A 13,554-nucleotide genomic window follows, 5' to 3' on the forward strand; every position below is an offset into this window, starting at 1 on the left:
AATTCAGTAAAACAGTTCATGATATATTAAAAGTTATACTTTTTGGGGCGCCTGGGTGGCTCAGTTGGTTAAGTGTCTGCCTTTGGCTCAGGTCATGATCCCAGGATCCCGGGATTGAGCCCTAGGGGGGAATCCCTGCTCAGTGGGGAGTCTGCTTCTCCCTCTGCCCCTCCCCCGGCTTGTGCTCTGTCTCTCTGTGTCAAATAAATAAATAAATAAATTTTTTTATAAAGTTACACTTTTCCAAACAAAATTTACACCTCAAAGTTTGCACTCCGTTTCAGTGTTTTAAATTTTGAACACATACACACAAAACACCGAATGGTCACATAAATTGGCAGAATTGAAATAACCCAGATTCTGTTTCTCTTTTTCAATCACTGTGCTATCATTGTTCATTTCTAATCTGTTTAGATGCAAGGATATGTAGTACCACAGGGGGCAGAGATGCAACCTGCACCAAAGTTGAGCCCCAACAATTTGGAAACTTTGTGAATTTATTCTCTAAAAGAATTTGTATAGCTCAGTCAACATGTTTTTGGAAACTGTATAACTTGGAATTCTCCAAATTAAGTTTCACTGGAGAATACAATGTTTGTTAACGAATAAGTTATCAAGATGTGCTAATTTGAGGGTTACATATAGTAACCAAAAGATTTGTTTAGATCTTAGACCAAAAAAAAAAAAAAAGTTTTCTAAGGGAGGAGTATTTTATTAGCAACATTGCTTAGAATTTCCAGTACACTGTAATAATAAAAAGAAGAATGATTTTTCTTGTTTTATTAATGATTTTAAATTCTCTATAGATAATATATCTCCTTATTGACTGCACTCAGTTCTGACTACTCCCATTCCTGCCCATAGGGCCTCACGCCTGTTATGGTTCTATGTGGTAGATATGAAACAATGAACAAAACAGACATGAAGACAAAACCCCTGGTCTGTTTGAGCTTAAGTGTAAGTTTTTGACCAGGAAAACAAAAAAAGAAACAAGATTATTTCAAATAGTGTTAACTACCATAGAGAGTGAGAGGTTGGTGTGGTAGATACTTTAGATTGGGAGAACAGAAAATACTTCTTCAAGGAGCAGATACTTGAGCTGACACTTGAGTAACTTCTTGAGTAACGAGAGGGTCCACTTATGTGAGTATCTGAATATCACAGATTCACAGATTCACTTATGTGAAAAGTGCAACAAATGCAAAAACCCTGAGGTGGGAAAAAATTCACTAGAGTATCATGAGTGAGGCAGAAAGCAGTAGAAGTCAGGCAGGAGCCAGATCATATGTATAAAATTTCAATTTTCTTTTTATAAGAAATATTTAAGGGGGGCCTTGATGGCTCAGTCAGTTAAGCATCTGCCTTCAGCTCAGGTTATGATCTCAGGTCCTGGGATTGAGCCCTGCATTGGGCTCCCTGATCAGTAGAGGAGTCTGTTTCTCCTTCTCCCTCTGCCCCTCCCCCCTGCTCCTGCTCTTTCTCTCTCGCAAATAAATAAATAAAATCTTTTTTTAAAAAAGAAATATTTAATTTAAATATTATTTAAATAGTTTCTGATTTATTATTGTAGGTTTACCAATTGCTACTGATTGCTTTGGGCACAAATAGCTGCTCTGAGTAATGAAAAGTATTAGAAGCAAAATAAGATCTTGGTCTTTAAAAGAGGAGTCATGGGCGCCTGGGTGGCTCAGTTGGTTAAGTGACTGCCTTCGGCTCAGGTCATGATCCTGGAGTCCCGGGATTGAGTCCCACATCGGGCTCCCTGCTCAGCAGGGAGTCTGCTTCTCCCTCTGACCCTCTTCCCTCTCGTGCTCTCTATCTCTCATTCTCTCTCTCAAATAAATAAATAAAAATCTTTAAAAAAATAAAAATAAAAGAGAAGTCATAAAATAAAGGAGTTGAAATAAACCAGAGGTGCTGAAAGCTAGTGTGTTTAATAATTACCTGGATAATTTGATAAAATGAAGATTCCTGGATACCAGACCTGGATATGAGTATTCATTTTTTTTCTGATATAAGAGAATTCTGCAAAAGTTCCTCAATTGTTTCTCATGTGGGTATTCCTTGGGCTATACTTTGAGAAACTAAGTCCAATTAGATTGACTTGTAATCAATCTATTTACAATCAAATCATTGTCATCAAATCATTGTCATCAAATCATTTACAATCAAATCATTGTAAATGATTTACAATGCTATGTCATTTCTAGCACCAACATTTTAAGATTCTATAAGGGCTTTTATATAATGCTATTTGGTCATCCTGGGTAACTCCAATATTCTTGTGGACACATGATATTCTCATCTCCAGTGGCTTTTACTCCTGCTTCGCTTCAGCCATCCACAACAATGTCTATACTCTTGAATTTCTTATTACTAGGAGAACCATTTCACCTCTGAAACTTTAAATTAAAACAACTATTATCCTTTAAGCTCTGGAACCACACCTTTTCTTTTATTTTGTCAAGATCTCTAGGCCTTGATTAGCTGTCTATGGCTACATAACAATTTATCCCAAATTTAGCAGTACAAAAACCAAACATTATTTCACAGTTTCTGTGGCTCAGGAATTCAAAAGTGGCTTAGCTGTGTGATTCTGCCTCTAGGTCTCTCATGAGGTTCTTCTCAAGATGTCAGCTGGAACTGCATTTATCAGAAGGCTTGATTGAAGTTGGAGGATCTACTTCCAAGATGGTTCACTCACTTACATAGTTGTTATTAAGAGGACTCCTTTTTTTTACCATGTGAGTCTTTCCACAGTGTTGCTTAATAATAAAGTGGCAAGAAGAGAAATTAAGAAACTGATTGCACAAAAAATAATAAAATATCTAAGAATGAACTTAACCAAGGAGGTGAAAAACCTGTACTCTGAAAACTATAAAACACTGATGAAAAAATTTGAACACAACACAAACAAATGGAAGGATATTCCATGTTCATGAGGTAGAAAAATTATAGTTGTTAAAATGTCCATACTACCCAAACCAAACTGCAGATTTAATGCAATCTCTATCAAAATACCAACATCATTTTTCACAAAACTAGAAAAATTAATATTAAAATTTGTATGGAGCCACAAAACCTCCCAAATAGCCAAAGAAATCTTGAGAAAGAAGTATAAAGCTGGAAGTATTACAATCCCAGATTTCATTACAAAGCTATAATAAAAAAATATAGTATGGTACTGGCACAAAAACAGACACATAAATCAATAAAACAGAATAGAAAACCCAGAAATAAATCCACACATATATAGTCAGTTAATCTATGACAAAGTAGGCAAGAATATCCAATAGGGAAAAGATACTTTCTTCAGTAAATCATGCTGGAAAAACTGGACCACTTTCTAACATCATACACAAAAATAAACTCAAAATAGATTAAAGACCTAAATGTGAGATGTAAATCATAAAATTCCTAATAGAAAACATAGACAGTATTCTCTTTGATATTGGCCTTAGCAACATTTTCTAGATATTTCTCCTGAGGCAAAGGAAACAAAAACAAAAACAAACTCTTGGGACTACACTAAAATACAAAGCATTTGCACAGCAAAGAAAACCATCAACAAAATAAAAATATGACCTAATAAATGGAAGAAATATCTGCAAATGATATATCTAATTAGGGGTTAATATCCAAAATATATAAATTACTTGTACAATTCAACAGTGTAAAAACAAATAATCACATTAAAAAATGGGCAGAGGATTTGAAAAGACCTTTTTCTAAGGAAGGCATACAGATATCCAACAGACTCATGCAAAGATGCTCAACATTACTAATCATCAGGGAAATGCAAATCAAAACCACAATGAGATATCACCTTACATCTATCAGAATGGCTAAAATCAAAAACACAAGAAATAGCAAATGTTGGGAAGATATGGAGAAAAAGAAACCCTCATGCACTGTTGTTGGGAATGCAAACTGGTGCAGCCATTGTAGAAAACAATGTAGCATTACCTCACAAAATTAAAAGTAGAAATACCACATGACCCAATAACTCCACTACTGGGTCTTTACCCAAAGAAAATGAAAACACTAAATAAAAAAAATATATGCACCTTCTTGTTTATCAGAACATTATTTACAACAGTCAAGATAGGGAGGCAACCTGTGTCCGTTGATAGGTGAATGGATAAAAAAGCTGTGGTGTAGAGTTCTGGTCCAAGATGGTGACATAGGAAGACCCTAAACTCACATCCTCCACGAAACACACCAAATTACAATTATTTATAGAACAGCTCCTCCTGAAGAAAAACTGAGGGCAGACTGAAAAACTTCTGCATGACAAAAGATAAAACAGCAAAAGAGAACAGCAAGAGAGAAGGAACCATGGTAACAAAGGAATCCTTCAACCACCCAAATCTGTGAACTGCAGTGGGAAGGGATAGTACTGAGGACCTGGGAACAGATTCCTCTGTTATTGGGCACAGAAAAGAAGCATTGGTTTAAAAGAGCGACTAAGGGCACCTGGGTAGCTCAGTCAGTCGGGCATCTGCCTTCAGCTCAGGTCATGATCCCAGAGTCCCAGGATCGAGTCCTACATCATGCTCTCTGCTCAGCAGGGAGTCTGCTTCTCCCTCTGACCCTCCCCCTTCTCGTACTTTCTCTCTCTCTCTCAAATAAATAAATAAAATCTTAAAATAAATAAATAAATGAACAACTGATATGTAAAAGAGACAACACTGGAATTCTGCCAAATGGCAGAGGAGTCATGGGACTGGTCTCTGGGTCATAGGAACTGAAGAACTGCAGATTTATGCTCCCTCTCCACCTTAAAAGCACAAGCCAGAGCAAGGTCTTGGATTCCATAACTGTCTTGCCGTCTCTGCAAGTCTTCGGTCTACAAACGTACACCAGCCCTGGTCACTCTGGTATACAGAAAAAAAAAAAAAAAGCTACATGTTGTCTTCTTTTTTTTCTCTTCTCTTTTTTCCTCTTTTCTCTTTTTTCTTCTTTTTTTTTCTTTAAAAAGCAACTTAAAACAGCAACTAGCATATAAAACAGTTACCACTAGACCTTTACCAAATGGCTGGGGGAACAGCTGGAATGCTCTGTAGATGGGAGAGGCTGATAGACAAGATTTACACTTCCCCCAACTTTGAAAGCACAAACCAGTGTACGGTCCAGGCATCCTAGCTGACCTGACACATCAGTGAGCCTCAGGCCCATAGCCCACACCAGCCCTAGCTGTCCCACCAAGGTAGCCACAAGGCATTGCACACTAGAACACCCCTGATTAGTGATCACTGCAGCCCCAGCCTTTGTGCCAAAGTGACATAGGCACAAAGCATTGTGGAAAACTCCAGGTCTAAACCACTCTGGCTTTAGATGGCTTGCTAGGGCACCTCAAGGGCAGAGTGCTCAGGAAACTTGGTTAATGTGTGCTTCAGATCCAGCTGCCCTGCCAGCGTGCTCCCTACGTGGAACAACCTGGGAACCCCTAGCCCAAGGTTGCATTGATTTCAGCCTTTCCATCATAGCACACCCTGTGTGCAGCACCCCAGAACACACCTTCCCACACCAGTCATGGTTTCAGTTACCTGGCCAGGGCACCCACTGAGCTGAGTACCTTGGGACATATAGGTTTGCACCCAATTCAGCTTCAGCTGCTCTGACAGGGCATATTTTGTATGAAGAGCCCAGGGAACACACTGCCCCAAAACCATTTTAGCTTTAGCAGAATTGCCTGGGCACCATCTGCATGGAACACCAAGGAACTCCTGTCCTGTACCATGCCTCACCTCCAGCCACCCCTTGTGGGCACCCTATGTGCAGAGAGTCCTGGGATATCTGGTTTATATCCACTTCAGTGTCAGTTGTCCTACCAAGGTGCCCTCTGTGTGTAGAGCCTGAGTCCCCCTGGCTTGCACCCAGTTTAGTTTCAGTTAGCCTGTCAAGGCACCCTCAGCACAGAGAGCTCAGGGGCCTCCCAACTTGCATAATACCTCAGCTCCAGCCTCACCACCAGGGCACCCCCTACACAGAGTGCCCCACGGAAACCCAGCTTGCACCCATTTCAGATTCAGCTGTCCTGCCAGGGTACCCTCAACACAAAGAACCCCAGGACACACTGGTCTGCATCCACCTCAACTTAAATGTTCTGACAGTGTGCCCACGCTGCAGAAAGCCCCCAGACCCCAGCCCACAACATCCACAGCTCCAGCCAGCCAGCAAAAGTCACCAATCACACAAAATCTACATAGATGATCATACATTAGACCATTCCTTCAAGTTTAGAGGAAGTAGCTGTTCTGCCTAATCCATAGAAACAAACACAGAAAGTGAAACAAAATGGGGAGACAAGGGAATATTCCCCAAAACAAAGAACAAGATTAAACCTCAGAAAATAACTAAATTAAAGGGAGCTAAGCAATATGCCTGATTAAGATTATAAGTAATGATTGTAAAGATGCTCACTGGCCTGGAGAGAAGAATGGAAAAGCTCAGTGAGAAATTCAATGAAGAGATAAAAAATATAAAAATGAACCAATGAGAGTTGAAGAGTACAATAACTGAAATAAAAAAACATACTAGAGGGAATCAACAGTAGACTAGACTGGGAGGCAAGAAAGTAGAAGAGTAGAAGACTTCGTTTTATCTGGACCCTTGAATTTAGCTAGATATCTATCAAATTATTCTGAATGCCTATGAATTCAACCTGAGATGTAAGAAAAGAATCCCTGAATTTCTACAAATAGAAAATCATGGACATTTTGCAAGGTAGAATGTGTGGAAAATTGAATCAGAGGGGATATATCAGAAGATAAATGGATGGGGAAGGGAGCCTCCACAAGCTGGCTATTGGAAAGTGATATAGTTTAAAATTGGAACCTTTAGAAATCTGCTCCATTGAGAGACATCCCTGTCTGAAAGGTGCTCAGGTGGTGAAGCAGGGCAGAATCCTAGGTGGGACAGTGTGGTCTCAGGATCCCTGGATCACAGAAAGAATGGGGGTGCCTGAGCCGGCATAGTTCCCAAACATTTAGCTGGGAAACTGGCTACGGTCAGTGAGGCTGGGGGTGTGCTTTCAGCTAGGTTTGCCATAAACAGCAATCTACAGCAAGATGGTGTGACTGCTCTCCAAGTGGGGACCCTGCAAGCAGCAGGCCCCCAGCAACCCTCCTCCCTGCCCCAGGAGGGGAGGCACAGGTGCACAACACGTGAGTCTGCAGAGTTTGGCACACACAGAGGTGAAGATTGCTTTTCCCTGAGGGTTTACTGAAGAAAGAGGGCAGCATGATCTTTCAGCTCCAGGGCTGGAGATCAGGGCACAACCATTTTTATTTTCAACCTCTGAAGTGGCAAAGAGAGCCTTCAGGGGAAAAAAAGCCACATCAAAGAACCCGAAGCAGCTTAAACTGAGACCAGCCCCCCAGCAAGAAGCGGTGCAACTTCGTGTAGACAAACACACCTCATTATAAGCACAGCAGGCCCCTACACCAGAAGACCAGCTGTAACATCAGGGGAATACCAAGTTTACCAAGCACACAGAACTGCAAAATTCCAGCGCTGGTATATAGAAGTTGAGTTTTTTTCTCATGATTCTTTTATCCTTCAGTTTAAACTTTTCCTTTTCTTTTTGTTCTTCTTTTCATTTTCAACTAGTTTCTTATTTTATCAACTTTCTGTTTTTAAGTCTTCATTTAACTTTCATTTTTACACTTACATTTTATAGATATATTCTTCATTTTTGGCTTCCTTTCACTGTATTCAATTTTATTTTTGTATAAGTTTTGCTTTCTTTACAATTTGGGGATTTAGTGTCTTCTAACAAACAGTCCAAAATACATGCAGGAACAAGTGGATCACCCTGTTTTTGAACACCTGGGAGGTTAGATTTTCTCTTTACCTACCCCCTTTTTTTCTTTTTCTTTTCTTGTTTGGTTTCTGACCTCTTTGGATTTGTCTAGTGTATATTTCGCTTGGGTCATGGTTGATATTTTTGATTTTCTCTCTCATTCATCCATTCTTCTCTGAGACAAATGATTGGAAGGAGGAATTTACAAAAAAAGGAAAGACCCAATGGTAATGCTCTCTGCCACAGATCTAATCCATATGGATATAAGCAAAATGTTAGGGCTGGAATTCAGGATAATGAGTCTAAAGTTACTAGCTGGGCTTGAAAAAAGGCATAAAAGACACTAGACGGAGAGACTCAATTATGGGAAACAAACTGAGGGTTTCTAAAGGGGAAGTGGGTGGGGGGATCGGGTAACTGGGTGATGGGCATTAAGGAGGGCACGTGATGGGATAAGCACTGGGTGTTATACACACCTGGTGAATTGTTGAACACTACATCTGAAACTAATGATATACAATGTGTTGGCTAATTGAATTTAAATTTTAAAAAAGGACACTGGAGAATCTCTTAGTGCAGAAATAAAATCTGATCGGGCCAAAGTTAAAAATGCTTTAACTGAGATGCAATCTAAATTGGATGCTCTAACAGCTAGGGTAAATGAGGCAGAAGAGAGAGTCAGTGACATAGAAGACAAGATGATGGAGAGGAAGGAAGCTAAGGAAAAGAGAGAAAAACAACGAATGGACCATGAGGAGAGGATTTGAGAAATCAGTGATATCCTAAAGTGAAACAATATTAGAATTATTGGGGTCTCCGAGGAAGAAGAAAGAGAGAGATTGGGAGACAGTAGGCATATTTGAGCAAATCATAGCTGAGAAATGCCCTAATCTGGGGAAGGAAACAGGCATTCAAGTCTAAGAGGTAGAGAAAATGCCCCACAAAATCAATAAAAATAGATCAACAACCTGACATAGAATAGTGAAGAGTGCAAATTTCAGAGATGAATAAAATCCTGAAAGAATCTCGAGAAAAGAGTTCCTTAACCTACAATGATAGAAACATTCGACTGGCAGCAGACTTATCCACAGAGAGCTGGCAGTCCAGAAAAGCCTGGTATGATATATTCAGGGTAGTAAATGAATATATCATGCATACTGAAGCATGCAGCCAAGAATATGTTATCCAGCAAGGCTGTCATTCAGAATGGAAGGAGAGATAAATAGCTTCCAAGACAATGAGAAACTAAAAGATTTTGTGATGACTAAACCAGCCCTCCAGGAAATATTAAAGGGGATCCTGTAAGTGAAGAGAGAGCCCAAAAGTAACATAGAACAGAAAGAAACAGAGACAATCTACAGAAACAGGGACTTTACAGGTAATACAATGGAACTAAATTCATATCTGTCAATATTTCTCTGAATGTAAATGGGTTTACACCTAAAGAAGTGGAGAAAGAACAGCAAATAAAGGGTAAACCAAACAGGAGAAGAAAAATCATAAAGATTAGAGCAGAAATTAATAAAAAAAAACCTCACAAAAGAACAGTAGAACAGATCAATGAAACTAGAAGTTGGTTCTTTGAAAGAATCAATGAGATCGATAAACCCCTAGCCAGACTCATCAAAAAGAATAGAGAAAGGACCCAAATTAATAAAATCATGAATGAAAGAGGAGAGATCATGACCAACACCAAGAAAATACAATTTTGAAAACACATTATGAGCAACTATATGCCAACAAATTAGGAAATCTGGAAGAAATGGATGCATTCCTGAAAATATATAAACTACCACAATTGAAAGAGGAAGAAATATAAAACCTGAACAGACCCAAAACCAGCAAGGAAATTGAAGCAGTAATTAAAAATCTCCCAACAAACAAGAATCCAGGCCTAGATGGCTTTCCAGGGGAATTCTATCAAACATTTAAAGAATTAAAGGCTACTCTTCTGAAGATGTTTCAAAAGATAGAAACGGAAGGAAAACTTCCAAACTTGTTCTATGAGGCCAGCATTACCTTGATCCCAAAACCAAAGACCCCACCAAAAAGGAGAATTATAGACCAATATCTCCAGTGAACATGGATGCCAAAATACTCACCAAGATACTAGCCAATAGGATCCAACAGTACATAAAAATGATTATTCACTATGACCAAATGGGATTTAATCCTGGGCTGCAAGGGTGGTTCAACATTCACAAATAAATCAACATGATACATCACAGTAAACAAAAGGACAAGAACCATATGATCACCTCAATGGAGACAGAAAATGAATTTAACAAAATATAGGATCCTTTCTTGATTAACATTTTCCACAGTGTAGGGATAGAGGGAACCTACCTCAATATTATGAAAGACATCTATGAAAAGCCCACAGCAAATAATCATTCTCAATGGGAAAAACCTGAAGGTTTTTCTGCTGAGGTCAGGAACATGACAGGGATGCCCACCCTCATCACTGTTGTTCAACATAGTACTAGAAGTCCTAGATTCAGCAATCAAACAACAGAATGAAATAAAGGCATTTAAACTGGCAAAGAAGTCTAACTCTCACTCTTCACAGATGACATGGTACTTTATTGGGAAAACCCAAAAGACTCCACCCCAAAATTGCTAGAACTCATATATCAATTCAGCAATGTGGCAGGATATAAAATCAATGCAGAGAAATCAGTTGCATTTCTATACACTAACAATGAGACAGACAAAAGAGAAATCAAGGAATCAATTCCTTTTACAATTGCATCAAATCCCATAAGATACTTAGGAACAAATCTAACCAAAGAGGTAAAGGATCTGTACTCTAAAAACTATAGAACACTTATGAAAGAAATTGAGGAAGACACAAAGAAATGGACAAACATTCCATGCTCATGGATTGGAGGAATAAATATTGTGAAAATGCTTATGCTACCCAGAGCAATCTAAAGATTCAATGCAATCCCTATCAAAATACCATCAACATTTTTCACAGAGCTGGAAGAAAATAATCCTAAAATATGTATGGAAACAGAAAAGTCCCCAGATAGCCAGAGGAATGTTGAAAAAGAAAACCAAAGCTGGTGGCATCACAATGCCACACTTCAAGCTATATTAGAAAGCTGTAATCATCAAGATAGTATGGTGTTGGCACAAAAACAGACACATAGATCAATGGAACAGAATAAAGAAACCAGAAATGGACCCTCAACTGTATGGCCAACTAATCTACATCAAAGCAGGAAGGAATATCCAATGGAAAAAGGACAGCCTCTTCAGTAAATGGTGCTGGGAAAATTGGACAGCCACATGTAGAAGAATGAATCTAGACCTTTTTCTTACACCATACACAAAGATCAACTCAAAATGGATGAAAGACCTAAATGTGAGATAGGACTCCATCAAAATCCTAGGAGATAACACAGGCAGTAACCTCTTCCAACCACGGCCAGAGCAAATTCTTGCTAGACATGTCTCCAAAGGCAAGGGAAGCAAAAGCACAAATGAACTATTGGGACTTCATCAAGATAAAAAGCTTCTACACAGCAAAGGAAACCGTAAACAAAACTAAAAGGCAAACTATGAAATGAGAGAAGATATTAGCAAATGACGTATCAGATAAAGGGCTAGTATCTAAAATCTATAAAGAACTTATCAAACTCAACACCCAAATAACAAATAAACCAGTCAAGAAATGGGCAAAAGACACAAACAGACATTTCTCCAAAGAAGACATACAAATGGCCAGCAGACACATAAAAAATGCTCCACATCACTTGCCATCTGGGAAATACAAATCAAGACCACAATGAGGTACCACCTCACACCAGTCAGGATGGCTAAAATTAAGACAGGAAACAACAACTGTTGGTAAGGATGCAGAGAATGGGGAACTCTCTTACACGTTGGTGGGAATGTAAGCTGGTACAGCCACTCTGGAAAACAGTATGGAGGTTCCTCATGAAGTTAAAAATAGAGCTACCTTATGATCCAGCAATTGCACTACTAGGTTTTTACCTCAAAGATACAAATGTAGGGATCCGAAGGGGCACCTGCCCCCCAGTGTTCATCGCAGCAATGTCCGCAATAGCCAAACTGTGGAAAAAGTCGATATCCACTGACAGATGAATGGATAATGAAGATGTGGTGTATATATATATATATATATATATATATATATATATATATATATACAACGGTATATTACTTAGCCATCATAAAGGTTGAATACTTACTTTTACATTGATGTGGATGGAAGTGGAGGGTATTATGCTGAGCACAATAATTCTGAGAAAGACAATTATCATAAATTTTTACTTATATGTGGAATATAAGAAACAGTGCAGGGGATCATAGGTGAAGGGAGGCAAAACTGAATTGGAAGTCATCAGAGAGTGGGAAAAACCATGAGAGACTCTTAACTGTAGGACACAGACGGGGTTGCTGGAGGGGAGGTTGGTGGGGGGATGGGGTAACTGGGTGATGGGCATTAATGAGGGCACGTTTGAGCCCTGGGTGTTATATGCAACTGATGAATTATTGAACACTACATTGAAACTTATGATGTACTATATGTTGGCTAATTGAATTTAAATAAAAAATAACAGTAGTATAGCAGATGCAGATGAATATCAGTGATCTAGATGACAGGGTAATGGAAATCTTGAAAGCTGAACAGCCTAAAGAGAAATAAAAGTTAAGATAGGTTAAAGGATCTCTTGGACAAGATTAAGTGAACAAACATTTGCATTAGAGGGGTCCCAGGGAAAAAAAGAAAGAAAGGGGTAGAAAATTAACTTAAAGAAATAATAAATGAAACCTTCCTTAACATTGGGAAGTAAAAAGACATCCAGGTCGAAGAAGCACAGGAAGTTCTAAACAAGATGAACCCAATAAAGTCCATACAATGACAGATAATAATTTAAATGTCAAAAATTAAAGATAAAGACCTTTGAAAACACCAGGAGAGAAGCAAAAATTACCTACAAGGGAAAACTTAAAAGGCTATCACCTAATTTTTAAGCAGAAGCTTCCCATGCCAGAAGGGAGTGCCATGATATATTCAAAGCACTAAAAGGAAAAAAATCTACAAAACCCCCCCTCCCTCTTCTCCTTGAGTTTATGAGTGTTCTGGGGCATTTTAAGGAGGGAAGGTTCACATGAAGCAAATCATACTGGAAGCAAAGAAGTCTTGGTCATGGATTGATGTGATTCCTGTGGAAGTAGTCACTGGGGGTAGTCACTGGATGTTGATGAAGTTGGATCCTTAACTATTCCCTAGTTGTAGATGATCAGTAGGTGGTTCTTGTTTAGTTCAATGTTGGATAGTCTGTAAGCCATAACTCACATGTCCTGGGAAGTCCAAAAATATCCCACATTGTAGGCTTTACTTATAGATACTCAGTTTTTCATAGGTGGTGGGACTGCTCCTTTCTTGGAAAACTTCCCTGGAGTTATGTCCCAGATTTAGAGACTTGCTATGGAAATCACTACCTTCTCCCTCTTATGGCCTACCTTTCCATTTAAGTTTTTTTCAGCTTTATTAAAGTATACTTAATATACAGAAAATTACACATACTTAATTTATACATTTTGATGAGTTTGGACATATAAATATACACATGATAACATCAGTACAATCCAAGTAATAAACATATCCACTACCTCCAAAAGATTTCTTGTGTACCCTTCTTCATTTTTGTGGTAAGAGATTGAACATGAAGTCTATCCTCTTAACTTTTTAAGTGCACAACACTGTATTG

Source organism: Eumetopias jubatus, unplaced genomic scaffold (genome assembly GCF_037043125.1).
Source record: "Eumetopias jubatus isolate StellerSeaLion01/CBP00866 unplaced genomic scaffold, mEumJub1_p1.0 scaffold_11, whole genome shotgun sequence".
In the NCBI taxonomy this organism is placed as follows: domain Eukaryota; kingdom Metazoa; phylum Chordata; class Mammalia; order Carnivora; family Otariidae; genus Eumetopias; species Eumetopias jubatus.